The 26,427-nt window shown below is 36.7% G+C and overlaps 1 long non-coding RNA gene across 1 annotated transcript in view; it reads right to left on the bottom strand.

The window, feature by feature from the left end:
- Window positions 1–19,478: 19,478 nt before the first annotated feature.
- The window catches only part of LOC122793618, a 140,253-nt gene continuing 133,304 nt past the window's right edge, over window positions 19,479–26,427 (bottom strand). Inside the window, exon 2 of the long non-coding RNA XR_006363496.1 lies at window positions 19,479–19,853. This is a non-coding gene — a long non-coding RNA (uncharacterized LOC122793618). The remainder of the gene's footprint in view (window positions 19,854–26,427) is intronic.

Genomic DNA, 26,427 nt, shown 5'->3' with positions numbered 1-26,427 from the left:
CTTTTCCTAGAAGGTAGTTTACTAAATGCATCAGAACAATAAATTGCTCAGTATTAAACATACTTATTACTTCTTTAAAATTGTTGCATATTTTGTAAGTACAGTCTGTACAGCTTCAGTTGCAAAATGTGTCCTTTATTTCTATCCAGTCTAAAGAAATTGTATTTAGACATAGTCTAATCAAAATGGAACTAATATTCATTGCTTGCTAGCTTTTTTTTGTTACTTTCTACTCTAATTAGAGAGATACCCAAGAACCAGAGGGTACTGCAAATCCTTGTCAAAATCTTCTAGATCCATGAAAACTAGGTATCGGTGAAAATCCAACACTATCACCTACTGGCATACTTTCAAGTCAGCAAGTTTTAAAGATCAAGAGTTTACATTTGTGTACCTTCCAAGTTTGTTTTGCTTATGCTGACAGCTTTTAGTTTACAATTTAAAGTAGTATACATGTAAAAGCAACACATACAAAGAATTTGATTTTTTTTTTCTTTTTGTGTATCCTTGTAATAGTGATACTTCTTACTTTAGCAGCTTTATAGCTTTATATATTCAATATTTCCATTATAGCATTTTTATGACAATAAATTATCTGTTATTAGTTTAGCTGCCACAACCATAGTCCCAATTACTGCGTTTGTCTGTTTTACTGTGTTCATCTGTTTTACCAGTCTTGTATTACTTTCTGTTTTATTCACTTAATGCAATCTATTCCTTCTATCTTAATATGTCTGCTCATTTCCATAGAATCAAGCAGGTCTTCCCTTGGAACATTCCCTTCTAGACAGACCATCCTCTTTGGTCTCGGTTGCCTTCTCTTTCCCTTTGCTGTGCAAATCTGACTGGACTTTCATGCAAGTGTCCTACAGAAACATGCAAAACCACCTTGTGGTATATTTTTGTCCAGATGCATCCTGCTCCATCTGGTGCACCACCACCTGGGGACTCTGACCCATCATGTTGCAATATTGCCAGTTTCCGAGCATCCATACAAAATCTTTCACTTTTTAGTAGGTCTACCACTTAAAATGCTTTCACTTTATCATCACTAAACTTATTTTTAGTTATCATGTTCTACTTTTGTAATCTTATTTTTTCCTGTCAAAATTTACCATCTCTAGGTGTCCTTGTCAATATTTATCTTCAAATATCTTTGGAGCTTCATTATTCAAATTAGCATGCCTTTTTTCTCTTCATACACCCTGTGCAATTGTAGCTCTATTTCCCTGCCCATGTCTTTCTTTTTATAACTTTTGATAAAGAATACAAAAATGGAGAGTTTTATCATGTAAAACGTCCTCAGTTGCATCTTTTTCCAGGCATCCCAATGCTTCTTCCTTGTTTTGCTTTGATCTGTGGCTTTAATAGTTTTAATTGTGCAAATATTTTTCTTTCTTACTCTTGCTAAATATCCTTTGTGGAAATTCTGGTTTTGTTGCATAATAGCAACAGTGTGCAATATCTTACTCATCCTTAATAGTCCACTTTATTGTTTCTATGCCTTTTGGTTGGCATATATTTAAAAAAAAAAAAACAAATATAAGATATCCAGACAACCACTCAGCAGGTACTCATAATGACAGTTTATTGGGTTCTCAATAAAACCACACTCAAAACACAATAGTCCACAGATTAAGCGCTTTCGTCGGAATAACCAACTTCATCAGAATACACATAATACAACTCAAAGAATTTAAATACCCTCCCAAAAGGCAAAAACCCTGACATCACATCCTACTATTAGATCACTTCCTGTCAACTAATGCGTATATTTAAAGGAAATAATACCTGACTTAAATTGCCAAGACATATGAAAAAGTATACTCCCATATTGTAAATAAATATAAAAATGTAAACACACATACATATCACCAATGAATATAAATGTATATAAATATATAACAAACTGTAAATACTGTGATACAAAAATGGGGTGATAAACCCATGAAGTAACAATAAAAAACTTTAAAATATTTTTTAAATACTTTCAAAATATTTTTTAAATATAAAACAAAGCTCTTAGCTTCAACAAGGGCATAATACTTATACGCTCATTGATGCCAGGATATGAGCCTGCATTCAACTTAATTTGCCATTTTAACTCTAATAATTCTAAATAATCATCCACTGGGCCACCCTGGGGTCCCAGGTCCACATGATCAATGGCTAAAAAACTAAAAAAATGCGTTGGAGATTTGTCCACATGATTGAAAAGTGCATTGTTTTTATTTTTGCATTTAATATCATAGCAGTGCTCATATACTCTCTGCTTAAAGGCCCTTTTTGTTTTTCTCACATAAAATACGTTGCATAACCCGCACTTAGCAATATATACCACCCTGTTTGAAAAACAAAAAAGTTTTTACTGGGGTTGATTCATCCAAAATTCTTGATAAATATATATTCACCATCCATAACATATGGGCACTGCCCACACCTACCACATTTAAGGCATCCACTAGTTTTGTTCTCTTTCTTCTGTCTTTCCAAGAGTGCTTTAAAGCTATAATCTTTTTTGTAGACAATCACTGGCTTATCCCCTATGATTTTAGAGACATCCTGGTCCAGTAACATCACTGGCAAAAAATTAACCAATGTGTTTTTGACTTCATAAAAATCCAAGGTGAAGGTTAGGGTGCACGATCTTGAAAAAATGTTGTTGGAATGTAATCTATCTCTAACCTTTCCATCATCAATACCACAACCACTGAATAAAATTTTTACTATTAACCCATTCTGTCTTTTGACAGTAACCTCCTTTTCGATTTCTTTTAAAAAATTCATAGGGTAACCCCTTCTTCTAAACATATCAATAAGTTTATCACATTCTGTTTGGAAGTCCCCTTCATCTGACACCATTCTAGCGATTCTGATAAATTGTGCCTTAACTAGGGACTTTTTCTGATGAATTGGGTGCCAGCTCTCAAAATGTATTTGAATACGTAGGTTTCCTGTACAGCTTAGATATAAAAGATTTACTCATATAATCCTTCACAATAGTGACATCTAAAAATTCAAGCTCTCTATGTCAGAGTTCAGGGTAAATTCTAAAAGATCTGTGGTACTATTAAGGTATTCAAAAAACTCACCTAATTTGTCCTCACCCCCCTTCCATAAAAGGACTATGTCATCCAAATAATGACCATATAGGACCCAATGGTCTTTGTAGCATGAATTCATAATGTATTCCTCCTCCCAGTGTACCAAAACCATGTTGGCAAACACAGGGGCACAGCATGCTCCCATGGCCACTCCTAATGTTTGCTTAAAGAGGTGGCCATCAAAGCTTAAAAAGTTATTTTTCAAAACAAGTTCCATACAGGTCCTAATGGCATATTTGGTGTCAAAACTTAAATCAGAATGCCTACATAGGTATTCATAAAACCAGTCAAGCCCCTCCTCATGTGGGATTACTGAAAATCGATCCTTGATGTCCAATGTGGCCATAATAAGGCCATCATCATACATATCTGGATGTATTCTACCTAAAAAAATCCCATGACTCTTTAATAATCCACTGCATCTTTTCCACTAGACCTTTCAATTGATTGTCCACAAATTTGGCCAACCCATATGTTTTCAAAGCCTTGGCATCCACAATCGGACGTAGAGGGGGGTTCTGAATGGATTTATGTATCTTTGGGATGCCGAAGATGGTAGATGTTCTGGGGGTTTTACACCTCTAAGAATGTATGTGTGTCAATATTTATCTGTCAATTAAGTAACAATTCCTCAATGGTCAAATCGATGTTCCTATAGGCTAGATTCATCTCATTGACTGACACTTCTCGATACGTGTCAGTATACAATAGATCAAACATTTTACTATTGTAATCCAAATAATTCATAATGACCAGCCCTCCCCCTTATCAGGTTTCATAAGCCTGATGTTATTGTTACTAATGATGTCTTGAAGTAATATCCATTCTTTTTCGTCCACATTGTTAACATAACCCCTGTGATTATTATTCAAAATGATTTTCCTAAGTTCATTTTCACAAAGTGTCTCATAAATCACAAGAAGAGGGTGGGTAGGTGGAATATTGGTGCTGGGTCTATGCAACTGGTGGGCATTTTGAGTAATAATAGTATTACCAAAATGTACCCATAAATTTAATTTCCTCACGTACATTTTAAGGTTTAAAATACTGTCAACATTTGCTGATCTCCCTGGGACAAAATTCAACCCTTTCGTGAACAAATTAGCCCAATCAACATCAACACAAACTTGACTAAAATTATAAATAGTAAAATCAGCATTATTTTGAATGACCTGAATAACTTGTTCACAGGGTTCAACTATCTCCTGTAGGCCCCCTTCCCTCCCCTCCATGATGGATAATGGCTGTAGTTGTTGTTCTGATAATACATTTGTCCCTTCCTCTCCCCCCTCTGCTCCTTGATCCTCTCCTGAGGGAGGGGGGCCTACTGGAGACAGTTGAACCCTGTGAACAAGTTATTCAGGTCATTAAAAAAAAGTTTTTACTATTAACCCATTCCTAGTTAAGGGACAATTTATCAGAATCGCTAGAATGGTGTCAGATGAAGGGGACGTCCAAACAGAATGTTTATTTATTTATTTTATTTTACATTTGTTGACCGGGCTAGTCTGGCTGGATACATGTCCATTTTCAGCAAAGGCCCAAGGAGAAAAGCTCCACTATATACTACTAAAAACATTCAAACAGGACAATAAAAGAGACAAAAGAAACAAAAAATTATAAGAATGTAAAGAACAAATTCAATGTAGTGTAGTTACATTTACAGTAGCACGTTAAGATAGGTAAACAAAACAAAGGAGAAATACAAAAGGGATCCATGATCCCATATTCTTTCATAACAACTATAAGAATCAAAAATATTTACAATATTAAGATTTATGATAAACAATTAGTGCCTGGGCACTAGTTCTAGGAAACAGAAATTGCACAGCAGGAATGATTAATAGGTTTAAAAACAAGGTGAGATGACATGTTGCAGTAATATATCTTATAAAAGGAGAAAGCGACCTTGTAGAGAAAAAAGAAAGTCCATTTGAGAGATAGGGGAGCTACAGAGGGTTAGTATTGAGAGAAGAAGGAGAAGTAATGAAGAGAAGTATAAAGAGAGTTAGATGGGAGGTCAGTCTGGATTCAAGCAAGGGCATATGAGCCTGACAATTTAAAATTCTGAAATTTAAAGTTGCAAAAATATACAATAATTTCCCATCCTTATTTGAAAGAGCAGTATTCGATTTAACTAAATGCTTAGCAGAAGAGAAGTCAACTAAAGCTATAGCTGCTGGATCAGGTTTGGGAACGTTATACATCCTAACTACTTTTTAGGAACAGCTGTCTGACTATCAGAAAAACCACAGTCACTAAGACACACATCCTCTGAAGCAGACTGGACAGGAGGAATGGGTATAGGATATGATAGATAGGATAGAAATGTGATAAACTTATTGATATGTTTAGAAGAAGGGGTTAACCTATGAATTTTTTAAAAGAAATCGAAAAGGAGGTTACTGTCAAAAGACAGAATGGGTTAATAGTAAAAGTTTTATTCAGTGGTTGTGGTATTGATGATGGAAATGTTAGAGATAGATTACATTCCAACAACAATATTTTTTCCAAGATCGTGCACCCTAACCTTCACCTTGGATTTTTATGAAATCAAAAACACATTGCTTAATTTTTGGCCAGTGATGTTACTGGACCAGGATGTCTCTAAAATCGTAGGGGATAAACCAGTGATTGTCTACAAAAAAGATTATAGCTTTAAAGCACTCTTGGAAAGACAGAAGAAAGAGAACAAAACTAGTGGATGCCTTAAATGTGGTAGGTGTGGGCACCGCCCATATGTTATGGATGGTGAATATATATTTATCAAGAATTCTGGACGAATCTACCCCAGTAAAAAAACATTTTTGTTTTTCGAAAAGGATGGTATATATTGCTAAGTGCGGGTTATGCAATGTATTTTATGTGGGCGAAACAAAAAGGGCCTTTAAGCAGAGAGTATATGAGCACTGCTATGATATTAAATGCAAAAATAAAAATAATGCACTTTTCAATCATGTGGACAAATATCCAATGCATTTTTTTAGTTTTTTTGCCATTGATCATGCGGACCTGGGATCCCGGGGTGGCCCAGTAGATGATTATTTAGAATTATTAGAGTTAAAATGGCAAATTAAGTTGAATGCAGGTTCATATCCTGGCATCAACGAGTGTATAAGTATTATGCCCTTGTTGAAGCTAAGAGCTTTGTTTTATATTTAAAAAATATTTTAAAAGTATTTAAAAAATATTTAAAAGTTTTTTATTGTTACTTCATGGGTTTACTACCCCATTTTTTGTATCACAGTATTTACAGTTTGTTATATATGTATATAGATTTATATTCATTGGTGATATGTATGTGTGTTTACATTTTTATATTTATTTGCAATATGGTAGTATACTTTTTTATATGTCTTGGCAATTTAAGTCGAGTATTATTTCCTTTAAATATGTGCATTAGTTGACAGGAAGTGATCTAATAGTAGGATGTGATGTCAGGGTTTTTGCCTTTTGGGAGGGTATTTAAATTCTTTTGAGTTGTATTATGTGTATTCTGATTAAGTTGGTTATTCTGACAAAAGCGCTTAATCTGTGACTATCGTGCTTTGAGTGTGGTTTTATTGAGAACCCAATAAACTGTCATTAAGAGTACCTGCTGAGTGGTTGTCTGGATACCTTATATTTGCTTTTCTTGGTATATATATTTTTTTAACTGTTTACTTCCATTATGGGGGGCAGAGACACCCACAAAAAGGCATAGCCTGGAGGTACAAATGTTTCCACTTTCTAAGGATTCTATAGTCTTTTTTTCTAGTTCTGGTACCAGTGCCTACACTAGTAGTGGGAACTTTTTTATACTGGTTCCTGTGCACCCAGTCTTTTTTTTTTTTTTTTGCTACTAACCTGCCTCTCTGCACAATATATAAAATACAGTATATATATATATATATATATATATATATATATATATATATATTACAGTATATGTGTGTGTGTGTGTGTATATATATATACATATATATATATATATATATATATATATATATATATATATATATATATATATATATAAAATAGTGTCACCTTTGTGTGTGTGTTTTTTTTTTTTTTACAAAATAACAGGTTCCATGTCACACCTCATCAAGGCTCAAGGGTGAATTCAGTTCCAGCAATGCAACTACTTCTCTTGATGATTCTATCTTCCCATTCTAGACTTCTGGTTTAATTTCTCCAGTTATTTTGGGTTTCTAATACCATGGTAGGAATAGACCCCATTCCCATGTCAAAGTATAATTAAAGTCTGTGAAATTAGTACCGTTTCAATCCTTGATGTTAGCTCTTTGCAGCACTTGCAATATGCCCGGAACTGATACCTTCTGCAAGTCATATGGAGTTCCATGCATCAGTAGCATATCTAAACATGACTGCAAATTCTTTAGGAAACCCATTGCTCCTATTTAACTGTCTAGGTACCCTTCTTCCACACCGTCCTCATTTCTGCCTGCAAATCCTGGTATTTTATGATTTTGTCTCTCTCTTTATGCAAGACACTAATCACTGGGTGTAGTAATTTCAATGATCAATGCTGCTTTTGTTTTCTTTTCATGGATTACTATATCTGTTTTTCTCTCATCTATTTTTTGAACTGTTGGTAATGGATGATCCCATGTGATATTAACTTATTAATTTGCTATAATGCTTTCTGGCTCATGTTTCCAATGCTTCTCAGTTACTTCAATATTATAATGTTTATATAATTCCCAATGAAACAGTCTTGTCATATCATTGTACTTTTCAGTATACAGGCCCTCTACCATTAGTGTCATCACAACCAGCAACAAGATAGGTGACCGTTTCCAATTCTGTTTTACACAACATTCGTTTGTCTATTTCTCTGACATGTTCAATGGACTTTGAACATTGATATGTATGTAGTCCACGATCATGGGCCACCAAGATTAACCTTTCATTTTTTGGTTTAAATTCACCTCTCCTTAACCATTACTGTATCAAATCCTGATCGACGTGAGGTTGTTCCAGGAGTTTTCTGTACTTGCAGCTATATTTATGCCTTTTGCACATTTCTTACTTTCTCATCTGATCCTTTTTTTGTTTTTTGGCACATTCAGTTGCTGCCTGATTTTTGTCTACTCTTGGGTTGAATTCCATTCCCACTTGACACGGATATGGAAGTCATTGTAGACTTGTTCTCCTCTTGTTTAAAAGCTTTTGCTGTGCTTGGATACTGTGAGCTTATTGGATATCCATGGTATCCTATGATTACATGTACAGATCTGCAATCAATTTCAAGAAGGCCCATACCTCTTTCAGAATGTGGAATACTTAATCTTGGTATATACTGATTTTTATATATCATTTAATACACGTGAAGCATTTTTCTTGGTTTCCTGTCCAACTGAACCAATGCCTTTTGGGTCAAGTCAATCACCCCAAAACTGTAGTTAGAACAGGAAGAGCAAATTGGTTTACAGCTTTGACTTTGTTCCTAGATGTCACAACTGTTTTCAGTATTAAATTTTAGTCTTCTAAAATATTCAAGTTTTGTTCACATTTCTTCACGTTTTATTGTTGATCCTTCAATTCCCAAATATTTATACATTCTTTCCAAGTTCCTTTATATTACATTCCTGTCCCAGACATATTTTCTTGGTGCTGCAGCTTTCCTTCTTTAAAGGTTGCTTTTGCACATTTATCAAGACCAAATGGCATTCTTATATCTGAGAGAGTTTTGACCACTTGCAGTTGTACTTTCAGTTCCTCATCTGATGAACCATACAGTTTTAAATCATCCACAAAAAGATGAAAAGTCTTTACACTTTATGGTTACAATTTGGCTCCCAGAAAACAACAATCTAATCTGTTAAGAAGACATCTAAATGGTCTAAGGGCAAGATAAAAGATCAGGAGTGACAGAGTAACCCTAGAATATCACTCTTTGAAATTTTTCCCCTAGGATAATAATTTGTCCTTTATCATGGTTTACCCACAGAGTGGTTTGCCACTGTTTCATGGTCAGTAATGTAATTGATTAATGTAGGGTGTACCTTATACATATGTAAGCACTCTTTATCCAATAAAGTGGGACGCCGTCAAATGCTTTTTTTGTAGTCTGCCTATGGCATTGTGATGCACCACCACTGACCTAGTAATCAAGGAGACTCAATCCTCATCCCTGGCAACAGTGGGGGACGTGCACACTGGGAGAACAACAAGTACACACACAGTATTTCCAGATGCAGCTCTCTGCATCAAGTGCAATTTCGCTTAACAGCACACAGGGAAAGGCTTGCACAGGTTTACTAGCTATGCCCCCTTCTGTCCAGACTATAAGGTAGTTATTACTGCCACAAGTCATGCCTTATCAGCTGCTTTAAGGCCCTTAACAAAGGATGTCCAATCTTACTGTGTAATGTTACTATCAATACAAATGGTAGTCTAACCAAGAGCAAGGCTATTAGCAGTGGCTCACAGTGTCACCAAATAAATATGCAAGTACTTTCAGAACTTAAATAGGTCTCACAAATAATCAGCCCGCAATGATATGTTTAAATATATTTAATGATAAATAATAAAAGAACAAGAAAATACTCAGCAAATCAGTTACATCAGAGTTCAAAATCACAGGAAATACTTAGAACATTGCAGGACAGTCTCAAATAAATACAGAAAACATCTAAGCTATACTTCACTACATTCCTGACTGAATCTAAGAGAATTACTATACACCCTAGTTAACTTATTTACAGAGCAAGGCAACTGTGGTGAATGGGTCTTCTTGTCAGGTCAAAGACAAAATACAGAATACTCTGTCACAGAGAGTTCTTAAATTAATATTTCAAATATTACTGCTGGGTTAGTTAGCTTGCAGGATGACATCACTTCTCATCACCTGACTTTAGTAACCAAGCTAAACTCCCATTGCTAGAAACTGTTGGCATTTAGCATCTACCTGTGAAAATACATAGTCCTCGGATCTTTGCAGCTGCTGGATGGCATAAAACAATAAAACACTTACAGAAATGCAGAAGGCTCCCTGGTTTTAAGACATCCTGTCTACTTGCTGCATTGAAACAATCTTTTATGGAGCGGTTACAAAGTAATTTAATTTCAACTATTTTTCTGAAGTTTTGTACATTAACCTTCTATGTTCCGGTTTCCACTGTTAAAATATATACATTTACACAGTTACAACTGTTTATGTATATTTGTGTTCTCTTCCAGTAGGGTATACTGTGGACACATCTCAACTGAGTACTCTACAAAATATCTCTTCAGCACACATCTGTACAAACCATCTTATATGACATACAGGTCTAATACATTTGTAACACAAGCATATGAACCATGTTGATATTCACAAATGGCATATGATTATTTACAAAATTCCAGCTAGCTGTGCTGGCAGTACCTCCATTTGTCACAGCCATACTTAGATTCCTCCCCTTTTTCAATTCTCATTTATGACTTTATCCAGTAACTTACGATCTCTTACTCCATATGATTTTCTTGTATTACTCTTTTGCTCTGTTGCCATGATTGAGTTTTCTTCTAAATGATTATAAACTATTTGCCTCAGTTCCAGTACACAATTGGTACATCGTTGGAAGGCGAGTTACTGGTCTATAGTTTTTAGGATAGCTTGTATGTTTATTAAGTAGGGGTATCATTTTTACTGTTAATCAGCTGGGTGTGTTTGGGATGTGCATATAAATAGTTCTTACTCAGGGCTAAATCTTCATGTAAAGATGTTAATACTTTTACCCAGACATTACATACTGCATGTGGGCCTGGGTTTTTCCCCCCCTCTGGCTATTACCCATTTCATATCCTGCACATCTGAACTTCTAAGAAGAACTCACAAGAACAGAGCCAACTAGGCTGAAATTCAGCAATAAAGGCAAACGCAATTCCTCCTTTGAACTCTTTAATGTAACCAACACGATAAAAGCACAACGGCAAGTTCCACAGCACACAATCCAGTGATGAATAGTAGCGATCCTCATATAAAGTAACACCCTCCGATGTTAAGCGCTTTCATTTGCTAAATGCAAACTTCATCAGAACAATTAATGTGCTACTCTCAATTCAATTTAAACATATTTTGGCGCCAACCTTACTCATTTACTTAAAGGTACACTGCATAATGAATAAACAACAAATTGGATGAACTGTGATAGTAGTCAATAACTATATACTTCAATGTTATCTACAAAAACTCTGTTCACTCTAATATAATAATATGTACATAAATTAAACATATAATACACATAATATGTAAATGTTAAAAATATTTAAAAATTCCTAATACTTATACAATAAATGTTAAATATATTAAAAACTGCAACAGACATATAATAAATACCTGACAATAAATGTCCTATATTAATAGAAACGTGAACAATAACTTGTATAGATGAAACTCACAATAAATTAATAATAAATGTCTACCTGTAAATCTAAACAGTATTACATAGAAATACCATAGACTAGCTCATATGTGGTGTATGCATAAACTTAATCATATTTTAAGAAACTGTTTTATGCTAATAAAATCATTTAATCCTGGGGTTCTGGTGGCATCAACCAACATCTGCCACTTGCTCTCCCTACATGACAGTTTAGTTTTCCAATCTCCCCCTAAAGGATTACTAAATTCTTGGTCTATAATTGTGAATGTGAAGACATGTTGTTCACCAGCATCTTTAATATGTCTATATAAGGCATTCTTTGGATCCTTAATTTTAATTTTGTAATAGTGTTCATAGATGCGTTTCTTCAATTGCCTCTCCGTCTTTCCGATGTAGAAAGCGGGGCATGAATTACATTTGGCTAAATAAACCACTTGTTTGGTATAACAAAAACCTCCTTTACTCTTGATTTTAGTATGGTTAACATCTTCCAATGTAATATAAGGTGAGGTATTAATATATTTACACTGTTTACATTGTCCGCACTTCTTGGTGTGTATTTGTGTATCCTTGATTTTGTCTTCAAAATTTACTGCTCTCTCCAACAATTTCTTGATATTAGGAGCTGTCCTATACACTACAATCGGATATTGGCCCAACTTTTCTCTACAGTCATCTGTAACAGTTATTATATCCCAAAATCTAGTCACTATATCCTTAATGCACTGTACAAAAGGAGAATAAGTTAAAACACAAACTCTGCCTCCTCTATATTTGTTTATTGTTTGTGTTTTATGTAAACTTTCATGTTTGCCCAATAAAGGAATATATTTTATGTCCCACTGCGAGCTGACATAGTTGATGGTATCTTCCAATAATTCCTTCGGGTACCCCTGTTGTTAAATAATTGGAAAATATGTTTCATTTCTTTCTCCATCTCTTCTTTCCTGGATGACATCATGGCTCCCCTAATACATTGACCCTTTACTATATTTTTAAAAATGTGTCTAGGATGATTACTGGTAAAAAATACATAATCATTTGAAAACGTTGTTTTCCTGTAAACTTTAGATGCATAACCTTCAACTGTCTTATAGATGTAGGTGTCCAAATATGATATACCACTGTCACTTACGTTGTAAGTGAATTTTAAAAACTCTGTGGTGGTATTAATATACTCCATAAATTTAACTATATCATTCCTATCGCCATTCCATAAGACAAAAATATCATCCAAATATCTTACATAAAAACTTATGTGATCTTTGTAACTACTGTTAAACACATACTTGATCTCCCAGTCTAACATGACTAAATTGGCAAAAATGGGTGCACACGATGCACCCATTGCCACTCCTGTATTTTGTCTAAAAACTTCGCCTTCAAAGGATATATAATTATGGTCTAATACCAATGACATCATATCTAGGATTAATACAATTCTGTCCCAGCTTAAGTTGGAATAATTCCTCAGGCTATTACAAAAGTAATCTAAACCTTCTTCTTTGGGGATACTCGAAAACAGGTCACAAAAGTCGATGGTAACAAAAATATACTCAGATTTACATACCATAGGTGTTAATTTCCCCAAAAAATCCCAAGAGTCAATAACAAGATGCGGGATATTATTGTAAATATGTTTAACCCAACTATCTATAGTATGTCCTATATTAAAAGTTTTGGATTTGGATCCGGATATTATAGGTCTGAAGGGTGGATTGGATATAGATTTGTGAATCTTGGGGATACCCACTATTTGAGCCAATATTGGAAATTCAATTCGAATAAAGTCATAAACCTCCTTAGTGATTCTATTGTCTAAAACGTATTCTTCAATAAATGAATCTATGCGTCTGTATCCAATATGCACTTGATTCATAGATATCACTTCGTAATGACCTGATTCGTAAAGAATTTTTTGAATTGCTGCTTTGTAATCATGGTTCGAAAATATAACCACTCCACCCCCTTTATCCGGTTTCATTATTCTAATGTCAGGATTTCTAATCAACTCATTAAGGCATTTTCTTTCTCCTATACTTAAATTGTCTATAGGCATATACATAGGTTGGGTGTTCCTTCCAACTTGTTTCTTAAACCTGTAAATGTCTCTGCAAACCAAATTTTCATAGTTCATGACTGTGGGGTTACTATTGGGTATATAACAACTTTTTTTCTTTAAAATACTTTCTGCGTTTTGATTGTCATCTCCACCACTGTTGAACAACATGGCAAGATTTAACTTCCTACAAAATAACTTAATATCTTTAATATTTTCCACCAGATTGAATCTGGAATTGGGAATAAATATCATACCTTTGGCTAGTAACTGATAGAATTCTTCTTTAATAATAAAATCTGAGTAGTTAAAAACATTAAAGCCATTGAAATTGCTCATAACCATCTTGTCATTGGGTTGGACAAGTTGTTCAATACCTGGTGGAGTGGCTACTACCAGTGGTACATCATAAACTAATGCTCCTTCTCTTTTATGTGTGTCAGTCTCTATGACTGTATGTTGGACTACAATTTCCTGTTGGGTTGATTGTAAAATTTTTGATATTTCTTGAAATTCGGGTGAAATCTGCCTCCTTGAAAATGTTCCTTATATTCCTCTCTTATTTCCCTTTCACCATGGTTTCTATCTGTTATTCTAAACTGTCTTTCCTGTGGCCAAATATATGCTTTCTTTGTTCTATATGATTCAACATCCCTATCTAATTTGCCATATTTTTTGTTGAAAATGCTCTGAGCTAGTTTATCAGCTGAGTGGAATTGTTTGTTGTACAATTCCTGCCAAGCATTGAAATCAACATGTTGTAAAATACTTTGATTAATAATTTCTACTTCATGAATAAGGGTTGACATTTTTTCATCATTATGTTGAATTAACAATTTCATATATTTAAACCCAAATTCATCAAACAGATTATTAAATTCATATTTCACTTGATCATTATATGTCAAGCCCATAGGCAATTTAAAAAATCTGATGCCTTTCGGAACCACCTGAATACTGATACATTTATTTAAATACGCATTGTCCACTTTTATATTTTTTATGCCAATCATTAGCGGAACACACACATAGATGACAGTTTCTTACCAAAATTATATATCATATCTTTTAAAGAATTGTTGTTTGAACTCCCCTCGTGGGTGTGGGGGACCTGATACACATTACTGAAATCATATTCATTATTTAAAAATACATTGATCGTATCATTCTCTATACATACTGTTTTACATCTTGTATTATTGTTGTGCAAAACTCCCTTATTGGGACTTGATATAATCTTTTTAAAAATACCTTTGTTATTATAGTCTTTCCTGTCACCTGTTGCATATGTTTTGAGCACTGTATTAGTTTTCGGTATAGCCCCCTTTCTTTCCATGTCCATACGATTCTGTAACAAGCTAAAGTCAAATGTAAAATCCCTTTCTGGAGATAGCACAAATTTTTCATCAGTCTGTAGCATTTCAAGCGACTCATGCCGAGTGGCGGATAGAATGTTGACTGGACTGCCTTGTCCATTCGGGATTTCTGTATCTACACTTGAATCACCGGTTAGTACGATTTCCTTTTTTGAGCAACAATGTGAACCCGTATTGGCATGATTATCCGGCTCCTCGACATTCACTAGTGCCGGTTTGACATTGTCCATTAAGCTTAAAAACATGTTAGTTTTTTCATTTCCGCATGACGTCCGGAGACTTCCGCTCGTAACTGCTTCAGCTCGTCTGCTTCCGATATATGATGCGTGTCCTCACCGATAGCCATGTCAGCAATAAGCGACCAGGAAACAAAATCAAGTACTAAAACTCACAAGAACAGAGCCAACTAGGCTGAAATTCAGCAATAAAGGCAAACGCAATTCCTCCTTTGAACTCTTTAATGTAACCAACACGATAAAAGCACAACGGCAAGTTCCACAGCACACAATCCAGTGATGAATAGTAGCGATCCTCATATAAAGTAACACCCTCTGATGTTAAGCGCTTTCATTTGCTAAATGCAAACTTCATCAGAACAATTAATGTGCTACTCTCAATTCAATTTAAACATATTTTGGCGCCAACCTTACTCATTTACTTAAAGGTACACTGCATAATGAATAAACAACAAATTGGATGAACTGTGATAGTAGTCAAATCTGAACTTCTTACCATGTCTTTTACCTCTTCTGTGCATTTAGTATATTTGTTATATTTGTTATGTTCCACAGGGTCTTCACAGATATTTCTCCTAAATGTTTTTTTTTTTTTTTTTTTTTTTTTTGCTGGTATTTCTATCTATTAATTTTGCCTTATTCCCAAATCTCTATAAAACGTTTTTGGGTCATCAATAAATTGCCAATCTTGTACTTTTCTTTTATAATTTAACTGTATATCTTCTAAGTTTTTCTGCCCATGCTGATATGTTTAGTTTATTTGCAATAGTGTACAACAGATCTTGCTCTGTTCTGATAGTGCTGGTTGCTTTTATCATGTCTAAATGTTTTTGTGGAACTGTTCCCTCTTCTGAACTTTAACAGTAGCCGTTTTAATTGCTTCATAGTCTTCTCTGTTCGATACTTCTATGATGGCATTTGATTTCTTCCCTGCCTTTCTCTTTTTGCCCTTTGTTTTTTGTGGTAAGACTATTCATTGTTAATTTAACTACACAGTAATATATTCTATTTACTTCTGTTATATCACATGAATTTCTGGGAAGTGTTTTGATTACTGTGTTCATTTGTTTAATCACACTAACATTTTGGGTCTTACTGACTTGCTGTAATCTATTTCTTTTATTGATCTTAATATGTCTATCTATCTCTGAAATAAAGCAACTCTTCCCTTAGATCATTTTCTTCTAAACTGAGGGTGCATTCTTTATTCTCAGTTTCTTGTGGGCATTCTACAGACAGTCGGAAAACATCTTCATGGGACATATTTTCAGCTTCATCCTGTATCATCTATTGCTCTTTCATATGTGAACTCACCGGCCTATCACTTCACAACAAAGACTGCATCAAAGTTGCCATAGTTTCTGGTTCTTTTCTTTGCTCTGCAACTCCCACTGAATTTTGTACTGGTTTCCCACTGGAAGCTTTGAGGCATCAATATATAGCAACTAACTAGATGCTTCCCATTCCACCAATGTCTCCTTAATTTGGGGACTACTTGTTCTGTCATGCTGTATTATCAGAGTTGGAATTTCTACACTAAATCCTTCACTTCACATGCAATTCATAACTTTAGTTTCCATTTCTTCAACTTCATTACTAATCCTCTATTTCCCCCTTTTGTTTTCTTATTTTTTGCATTCTAATATTTTCCATATCCAGATGTCTTTCTCAAATATGTTTGGTACTATTTTTTTTTTTTTTTTTGCATATACCAGCGTTGCTTTCTCCTTTGCATAAATATTGCACCAAATTAAATCTGTCTTTCTTTCCTATTTCCATAATTCTTCTTCAGATGTCTCCTGCTCCTCCTGTTTCTCCTTACTTCAGGGACTCACTGTTCTATCATACTGTGACATAACCAGTGTTAGACTTTCTACACTAAATCCTTCACTTTGCAGCTATTCCATAACCTCAGCTTCTATTTAAACTTCTACTTTACTAATCTGTTCTACAATTCCCTCTTTATGATCTTGTCTGTATTGTGAATTTTCCATATCTAGGTGCCTTTGCCTGTGTTTATCTTAAAAGATCTTCGGAGCTGTTATTTTGTACGGATTAGTTTGGCTTTCTCCTTTGCATAAATATTGCACCATATCAGATCTCTCTTTCCCATGTCCAGGTTTCTTTTTTTATACCTTTCAAGATATCTAGATTTTATTATTTATATTTTCGCACTTCCTCAGTTGCTTCTTTTTCCAAATAGCCCATGGTTTCTCGGTCTATCTAACATTTTTCATGAATCTGTTGTATTATTTAACACAAATTTGAATTCTTCCTGATAATACACAAAAGTTACTTCCTTTAACTTTACTTAATGTACTGCCTTTGTCAATATTTTGGGCACATCCATGCTGCCCTTTTCCAGATGTATATGCAAATGTGTTACCATTTTAATAATTCTGTAGGTAAACACCATCATTCCTGTTCCTCTGTAAACAGGACAAGAACCATAGTCTTTACTTGCTTAATCCATAATTTCAAGTAATCTTGTTTTCAGAATGATCAAAGGTAGCATTTTTATGACTTTTGTACTAGTCATGTAAACATTTGTATGACTAGGCAACTCAAAGCATTCAAAATTGCCTCATGCCACACCAAAGCAGAAATACACAAGGTTCTCAGATAAGAAATGGTTGTAAGGATGATCAATAATGTAAACTTTAAAAAGCAGGTCAGTTGCTTTACTGTTTATAAAATCTAGTGTTTAAAAATTGTAAGATCCATTTAAATATAAAAAGCCTTAATGCTAATATAATCAAACTCATTAAATATGTTTTTCTTATGGAAGAAAAAATTTACACCAATTAATTTTTTTACCTGCTCCCAATTTGACTATATAAAGTGATCAACTCCTGACTCAATGCATACAAGTGTGAAACTGCAGAATTATGGGGTAAGAAAGTTTTCCTCTCACTCAAAAGTTTGATGGCTTCATAGTTAGTCTGTGGAATTATATATATATATATATATGTTGTTTGTCTTTTCGGCTTTTTCCCAGTTAGGGGTCACCACAGCGGAACTCCAGTCTGCTGATTGGCAATAGATTTTTATGGTGCCGAGTTGCCAGCCTGACACCCAACCTTCAGCGAAGGCACACCAATCCACACATCTTTCGGAGGCCACTCGACCGCAGGGAGGACATGCAGACTCCACACTGAAAGCACTCCCCACACACTAGCTGAGAATCGAAAGAGAGAACCTCTTGCTGTGAGGCAACAACGCAACCGCTGTACCACCACGGCTTCAGATATACACATACACACACGTAAAAAGGTTGACTGCCACTTTGGCTGACAATATTTCAGGTTGCAAAACTGAGTGAATGTTCATGCAAGTGAACACTCATTTGTGTAAGTACCAACAGAGTGATCTAATGGCTTTTCGCTTGATGGTTGGAAAGGCAAGGATCATTCACTAAAACGCATATTAGGTTTGGCTTAGGGAGTGGGCAGTTGAATGTTGTATGTGGTACTTAATTAGGTACTGGAAGTAATTTTGTTATTAACTTAGAGCTTATAAGGTTTGCATGTATACAAGGAAGAGGTAGCAGTAAACCTCGTAGTACATGAGTGAGTTTGCAACACAGTATGGATAGGGAATACATCTTTTCCCAACTACTATGTAGTCTCAGAGTTTGTATATATAGAGTAGCTGGGGGTGGGCATACAGGTGTGTGCAAGAACACTTTTGCAGGATTTCAGTTGTCTGATTCACCCACTTCTGCATGTGCAGCATTGTATATGTTTGGGCTACTGTGCTCCACTATTGTTTTTTGTTAAACATTATCTGATGTAAATGTACATACATATCTAAAGAGACAGAAAGGGGAGGTGCAAGAATATAGAAGGGGTGGACTCTCAAGATGCTTGGGGTAGAGGGAGCTTGCTCCACTGGGGGAAAAAAGCACGTTAAAGTTATGTATTACCATACTAAATCAACAGCTTTGTTAGGTCAATTGTTGAGAATGTGACACTTTAAAGCCAGGGATCTTTTTATGACACACTGAATTAACTCCAAATATTTGTGCTGGTACTAGTGATATGGTGACCAATACCTGATTAAATGTGCTGGGATACATTCAGATACATTTCTTCTCTTTTCTAGGTTTAGTGCAGTCCTTATTTCAAATATAAAAGTTTATAATACAAATATTATACCACTGAGGATAACTTTTGTCATAATAACTAATTCTGAATTCACTGAGTACTGTATACTATATTAGGCCTCAAGAACTAGCAGTGATGGAATCCATTCCTACAGAACCTCTCTTTCCCAGAGACTTTCACCAGTTAAGGAAAGAAAGCATGCTTAAAAATCAGAAGATCCGTACATGAATATTAAATGACATAATATATTTCATGGAGATCTAAGCAATGTTCCTCCACCCAAGAAAGTGTCAGCAGGCCTGGTGGAGGAAATAATTTTGTCGGGCCTACCTTACATCTCAGCAATGAGATAATCTCAGACAGTAAGGAAATACTTAATTCATAGGAGAAAGAGGTTAACATCCATCAAGATAAAATGAGTGTACTTCAAAACAAAGGTAGTGATTAATAAGACTAGATTAAAGATCAGAAACCACAGGAGAAAAAAAAATAGTGGGCAATACAAGGTCCTGTCCTTTTTGTTGAATTCATGCCAGTTTCCTTCCCAGGTTCTTTGATGATTCTTTCTGTCCATGGTCTGTTGCAAATTGTATGGAGTGGCTGAAACAGCATGAGAAAAGCAGAAAAATAGGAATGATTAATATGGCAGTTGTGACAATATTTAAAACACTACTTGAGTACTTAAACACTTTTAACCATAAGCTCTATATAAATAAATCCATACTCTTAAGGGTCAGCTTATTTGATACAAAATGCACACACACTGGTACAAGGAAAAATTAAGACTCTTATCTCAGTTCAGTACTAACAGAATGTCTGCTGTTAGAATGTTTCTGTTCACATGTATATTTCATTTCCACTCACCCAAAGCTTCAAAGCTCATGCTACATGTAATTTCACTTTTTGTTTTTTTGCATTTGTTGATCAGAAAAGTCAGAAAAGGATTTAAGAACTAATACTTTTTCAGCAGAGATCTGGGGAGAAATGTTACATTAAACAGAAATGAAGATATTAAAGCAGATTTTAATAAAATAATACAGTAAAATATACTGAAACAGAAGATACTCAAGTTTTAAAAACAAAGTAAATTTGTACTTACTTTATACAGCTTATAGCATTACGTACTTGGATGAAATTAGTTAAGTATACATGTGATAACATGACTTCACAGAAGTAACTTAACATTTGCCAAATATTTATACAAGTGGATACCTTATTGAAATGCATCTTTCTTTGAACATAAGAGAAAGAATCAAGCTAGTGAAACAAAATCTTAGGTGAGAGAGTAATATCATGCAAAAAGGCAAGGGACCTAGTTAGCAACAAGGGTGTTAGGTGCTTCTTCAATTAGAAATTTTCTACATCAAGTACAGAAATTTTATGTATCTGCACATCACACTGCAAAACACAATCTTCCACACTAGTACCAGTATGGAGTAAAACTCTGACATAAAAATCAATCAGAGCCTTAGGCTACTCAAAAGAGGTGTCACTGTGCTTTTGTCTATTTGTATTAAACAGATTTTGGAGTGAACTGAAATATACTTTGTGGTTTTTAAACTATTTTATTCATCGGAACAGGAAAAATATAATCCTAATCTAATCAGTCTCTTCATTTTCAACTTAGTTTGTAAATTCCCCTTTTCTTTCACCTACTGCTATATAGTCCACAGGATCACAGGTGAATATTAGCCTGTCGTTCTGCAGTCTGCTACAAGCCTGGTCAATAACTAGAAGTTAAAATCATACCATGTACCTTATATCTGTGAGTAAATACCTTAACCATTATGCCAACATCCTGTCCAGAGTAAAAAATATATATATAAATTTTGAACATTTCTTACACTTCTCTACCTGTACACTGCATTATAATTGGTTTTGTTTATACAACACACAGGTAGTCTCTAATTTGCAATTTCACCCTTCTATCAGTTTTTTTATATATAAAAAGCTACACATGCATTGTATTTAACAAGATAAAACACACTGATTTACAATTATAATGTCCTCAGTACCATATGTTTTATTAAAACTTGCCAGCAATAAAACATGAACTATTAGTGTAAGTGTGAAGTACTCCTTGGAGGTTGGCATGATGAAATTGTTTACTTCACAGACCAGAAGGTACAGAGTTTGATTTACCTTATAGGAAAGATGGCCAAAATAAAAATGGCCAACAAGGGGAGATAGCCTAGTACTTACCAATAATGAGACTTTTCCCTTGGGATTATTGCTTCTATTTTGTTCCTGTTGAGAGAAGGAGCATAGGGGCATTATTTCCTGGTGACTGCTGATTACCAGGAAGCCACATAATTGTTTCAGATTTGTCACTTTGGAATTTTTGCTTATATTTTGCTTCTGTGAAAGAAATGACAGAAGGCATTGATTCATGACCACCTCTGATTGGGCAGCGAGCGTCTGTGTGGGAAATGGTCTGGATGCAATTTAAGGCATCTGCCAGGGAAAGGCTACAAAGCTTACAGACCCGTGCATCATCTGGGACAAGACTGTTGATCACCAAACAGCCTGTGGCCTGCTTCTCATCTTGGGACTAGTGCTACTGTTTTGCTTCTACTGAGAGAAGAAGCAAATGGGCATTGTATCCCAGCAGCATGAAGCTGTAGAGAGACAAGCCAATTAGGTGAATCCCCAGTATTCATCATTCCTGACATAGCCAATTCTTTCTTTTCCATAAGTACTGCTTAATTAGCTGCTGTCTAACCTAAATTCAGAATATGTCTCTAAATACTTCAACCATAAATCACCAGGGTCTACTTTAGTTGTTCCCCTCAAGTGTTTGGCATTGCTCTATATACACACAGGTACCTTCAGTTGACATTTTTCCTGTAAAAATACCATTGAAATTTCACCAATACCTAGTTCACAGGTGTGTACTAGGCTAATGGCCCTGGAGCCTTTGCACATCTAGCCCATAAAATAGCCCTGGCATCGTGACACCCAATGTAAGTTCACAGCGCCTCTATCCAGTAGAGCCGCAGGAGTGATCCCTGGGGTAAGCTTTCTGTTACCCATCCACTCGTCGAGATTCCTCTTGAAGACGGCCAGCGAGGTGCTCTGCTTGGCATGGATGGGAAGCTTATTCCAGAGTATGGACAGTCTCTGGGTGATGAACCTGTCCCTCCAGCATGATATGTTGATTGTGGTAATGAGGTTGAGATCTCTGAAGCGTGTGGACAGGGGGGACTGGGATTTCTTTAGGTGTAGCATTTCTAGTAGGCCTGGGCCTGTCATGGCTTTGTAAGACAAGCAGAGATCACCTCTAAGTAGACGATAAGAGACTGAGAATAGCTGAAGTTTCTTGAGTCTGTCCATGTAGGACATGTGTTTAAGGCCTAGGATCCTCTTTGTGAGGTACGTTTGTAGTCTCTCCAGCTGTTGAAGGTGTCTGGTGAGATACATGCCAAATGGGGCATTATACTCTATGACTGGTCTAAAGAGGAATGAGTAGAGAGGGATGATCTTTTTTTCCTGGATGCAAAACCCTTGGTTACGAGATGTGCCACATAGGACTTTCTGACCACAGTGGCAATGTGGTGGTCGAAGGTGAGGTTGCTGTCGACCTGGATGCCCAGATCTCTTGTGGTATCTTCAGTGCTTAGTGGGCTCCCATCAATGTAGTAATTAGTGGGGGCAGAGTTCTTTCCAAAGGGAATGATAATGCATTTTTTGGGGTTAAGCTTAAGGCCATGGCTCCGACACCAGTCATTGGTCTCAGTGAGGCCTTTCTGAAGGATGTCAGCATCACTTGGGGAGTTACTAGTGACTCCCAGTTTGCAGTCATCTGCAAACTTGGTCAGCCAAAGTCCCTCTGTGTTGGACTGGACTTCTGAGAAGTAGGTGCCAAACAGGAGAGGGCCCAGGACTGAGCCCTGTGGGACTCCACTTGTGACTGATCGGCAGTCTGACTTGGAATCCACTACTTTCACTCTGTGGGTCCTGTCTGCAAGCCAATTTGCAACCCAACTAGTGATATAGGGATTGATGCCTAGTTTGGTGAGTTTATCAGGAATTCCTGAGTGGGGAATGATATCAAAGGTTGTGGCCAGATTGCGGTAGGCTGCATGCACTGCCTTACCCTCATCCACAGCCTTGGTGACTGCCTCAAAGGAGTCAACCTGGTTAAGCAGGCAGGATCTCCCTTTGACAAAGCTAAACTGCGTGGGGTCTAGAGTTTGGAGATTGCCTATATCCTTGTTAAGCAGGTCCATGATGATGTGCTCCATAGCTTTACATACCAGACTCATCAAGCTAATGGAGCGATAGTTTCCAGGGTCTGTAGTCACTCCCTCCTTATGGAGAGAGATGACTGTAGCAGTGTGCCATTTGTTAAGGACAAAGCTTGAGGTAAGGCTGTGATAAGGCTGCGAATGAACAGGGCACACAGGTGTGGTGCCAGTTCATTTTGTAGTTCATGTAGAACACAGCCAGGGATAGTATCAGGTCCCATGGATGCTGTATTCTTGGTCTTGGACAATGCAGCTTTTACCTGTGCTGCAGAAATGTTGGGTACCAGGTATTCCTCTGACATTGTGATTGGGCCTTTGGGGGGATAAAGTTGGCACTGAATCTGTTGGCCAGTATGTTGGCTATATCTGTTGGCTCAGTATAGGAGGTACCACTGTACAATAGCTCAGAGCAAATCTGGGTATTGCCGTGGAGGTTCTTGATATAGCTACAGAAGGCTTTGTGGTTGTTTTTAGTGTCAGATGCAATTCTGCCTTCATAGCTGGCTTTAGAAGATTTGATAAGGGATCTCAATTTTTTTGTTGAAGCTGATAAGGGGAGTTTTTCCAGTCTTGGGACTTCCTTATTCTGCAACAGTTTCTTTCTTCTGTTGTAGAGTTTATTGATGGCTGGGGACCACCAGAATGGCTTCCTTTTTTTGGATGAGAGTGGCTTGGTTCTATTTGGTATGGCTAGTTCCATGCATTTGTGTACGCGTTTGTACAGTGCACTGGTGTATGATTCTGCAGTCATGCAGCTATTTTCCATTGGCATGGGTGCAAAGAAGTTAGCCACCTCTGTTTTTAGGAGCCAAAGTCAGCTTTGGAGTTTTTCAGGGTGGCCACCTTTGCGGGGGGGGGGGTGTCAGTTTCCAAGGTGATTAGTTTGTGGTCGGATCTAACCACAGAGGAATTGACTATAGGTGTACAGCAATGGTTGCCCATGTTAGTGATAACCAGGTTGAGGATGTTGCGTCAGAACGAGCTGGTCCACAGCATTGGAATTGATGAATTCCAGGACGCGTTGGGCCAGCTTATTGGTACATTAGTAGTTTTCCCAGTTGATGGAAAGGTAGTTGAAGTCTCCCAGTATGAGATTACTGGCTGTAACTTGATAGATTCCAGGGTACTTAGGAATGTGTAGTGAGAGTCTAAGGATGCTTAGGAACGTGTAGCGAGAGTCTAAGGATGCTTAGGAACATGGCGCGAGAGACTAAGTACATGGTTGGGGTCCTATAGCAGGCTATGACCTGTATCGCCATCTTGCCCAGTGTTAGTCTGGGTACAACTATCTCGAATGCATTATGTTGCACTACCACTCTAGAGGTGAGCATATCCTTTATGAATATTGAGACACCACTGCCTTTAGAGCTTCTGACCATATTCCAGAGCCGAAAGGTATGGAATGAGTTGTAGCCTGGAAATGTAGGAGTGCTTTCGGCCTCTTTAAACCAGGTCTCCATTACAGCACAAATGTTGACATTCTCCATTTTGAGGAGTGCTTCGAGCGAGTGCATCTTGAGATTTAGACTTCTAGCATTGAGCAGCATGACCCACAGATTGCATTTGTTTACAGCTGTTACGGTGGATGTTTGTTCTTTGGAACACTATCTAAAAAAGCACTATAGGGGAGCACGAACCTTAGCCAGTATCCGGAATCCCAGGGGTGACAGATGCAGGCCATCTCTGGTAAAGCATTGAGGTCTGTCAATCATGTCATCCCAGACAGATACTGGATCCCCTTAAAATGACACCAGAAACTTAGCCAATTGTTGAAGTCAATCATTTTCTGCTTGTACTGTGGTATCATTCTGGGTAAGGGTAGGATACTGCTCAAGGCTAGAGTCATACCTGCCTGGGCCACATAATCCAAGAGTTCCATCATGTTTCTTTTCATGTAGTCCAGGGAAGTACATCTCAGGTCATTCACACCCACGTGGACAATGACTGAGTCATACTTGTACTTGTTGTGGAATGACCTGAGTGCATGTGTTATGTGGCGGAGCCTGGCGCACCTAATAGATGACTGTCAATTTCTCCTTGTTCTTCCTATTGAGTGGGACATCAGTGTGCTTCACTATTGAGTCTCCTATGATCAGTACATTGGGCAAAGTGTTTTGCCTTAAGGGCTTAGGTGAAGGGGCACACTGTGGGGGTGAGCTATGTGTTTTGTGATTGGTGTTGTGGTGGTCGAGTGCATTTCTGTCTTGTTGGTCTCTGTTTGGGTAAATTTTTATTGAGATCCTCCATGAAGGTGGGTGCATGATTTGTGTTTCTATTTGTGAGCTGTGATAGTGGGTGTTTTGAGAGCTGTGTGTTCGATGTGGTATGTTGCAAGTGTTGACCTTCTCCTCTTGACCAGCTAGTCCAGTCTTTGCTGGAGAGTGCATAGCTTCCACTTTGGTGATATATAAGTGCATCTCTCACATGTAGGAGTGCTGGGAGGCAATAGGCGAGGGATGTCTGTGTACATGAGGCAGTTGCTACACTGTCTCAGAATGCCCAAGTGCACCAGGTTAGCAGGAGAAAGCACAGGAAATTGCCCTTTAATCATGCCAAGAGGGGTGGTCACAACTAATAGGTACTGGTACTGTTTTTCTGTAAGAAGAGCTAGTGCTGATAGCACCTAAGTGTGCTACAATAAATGCTACAAAAGCCTGCTGAAGTGCAAAGCGATTAGACTATTTGAAGTGCAAGAAGGAAAAGAACAAGCAAGATCAAGGGAAAAACTGAACAGCAGACTATCAGGCACCAGTAATAGTAAACTATTACTGGTGCCTGAAAGTCTGCCCTTCAGTTTTTCCAGTGAGTTATACTTGTACTTGTTGTGGAATGACCTGAGTGCATGTGTTATGTGGCGGAGCCTGGCACCTAATAGACAACTGTCACCTTCTCCTTGTTCTTCCTATTGAGTGGGACATCAGTGTGCT

The sequence above is a fragment of the Protopterus annectens genome, chromosome 2.part0 (assembly GCF_019279795.1).
Source record: "Protopterus annectens isolate FY-2018-M chromosome 2.part0, PAN1.0, whole genome shotgun sequence".
Taxonomy (NCBI): Eukaryota; Metazoa; Chordata; order Ceratodontiformes; family Protopteridae; genus Protopterus; species Protopterus annectens.
The sequence above is the reverse complement of the archived record's forward strand: the minus strand, read 5'-3'. Positions and strand labels throughout refer to the sequence as shown.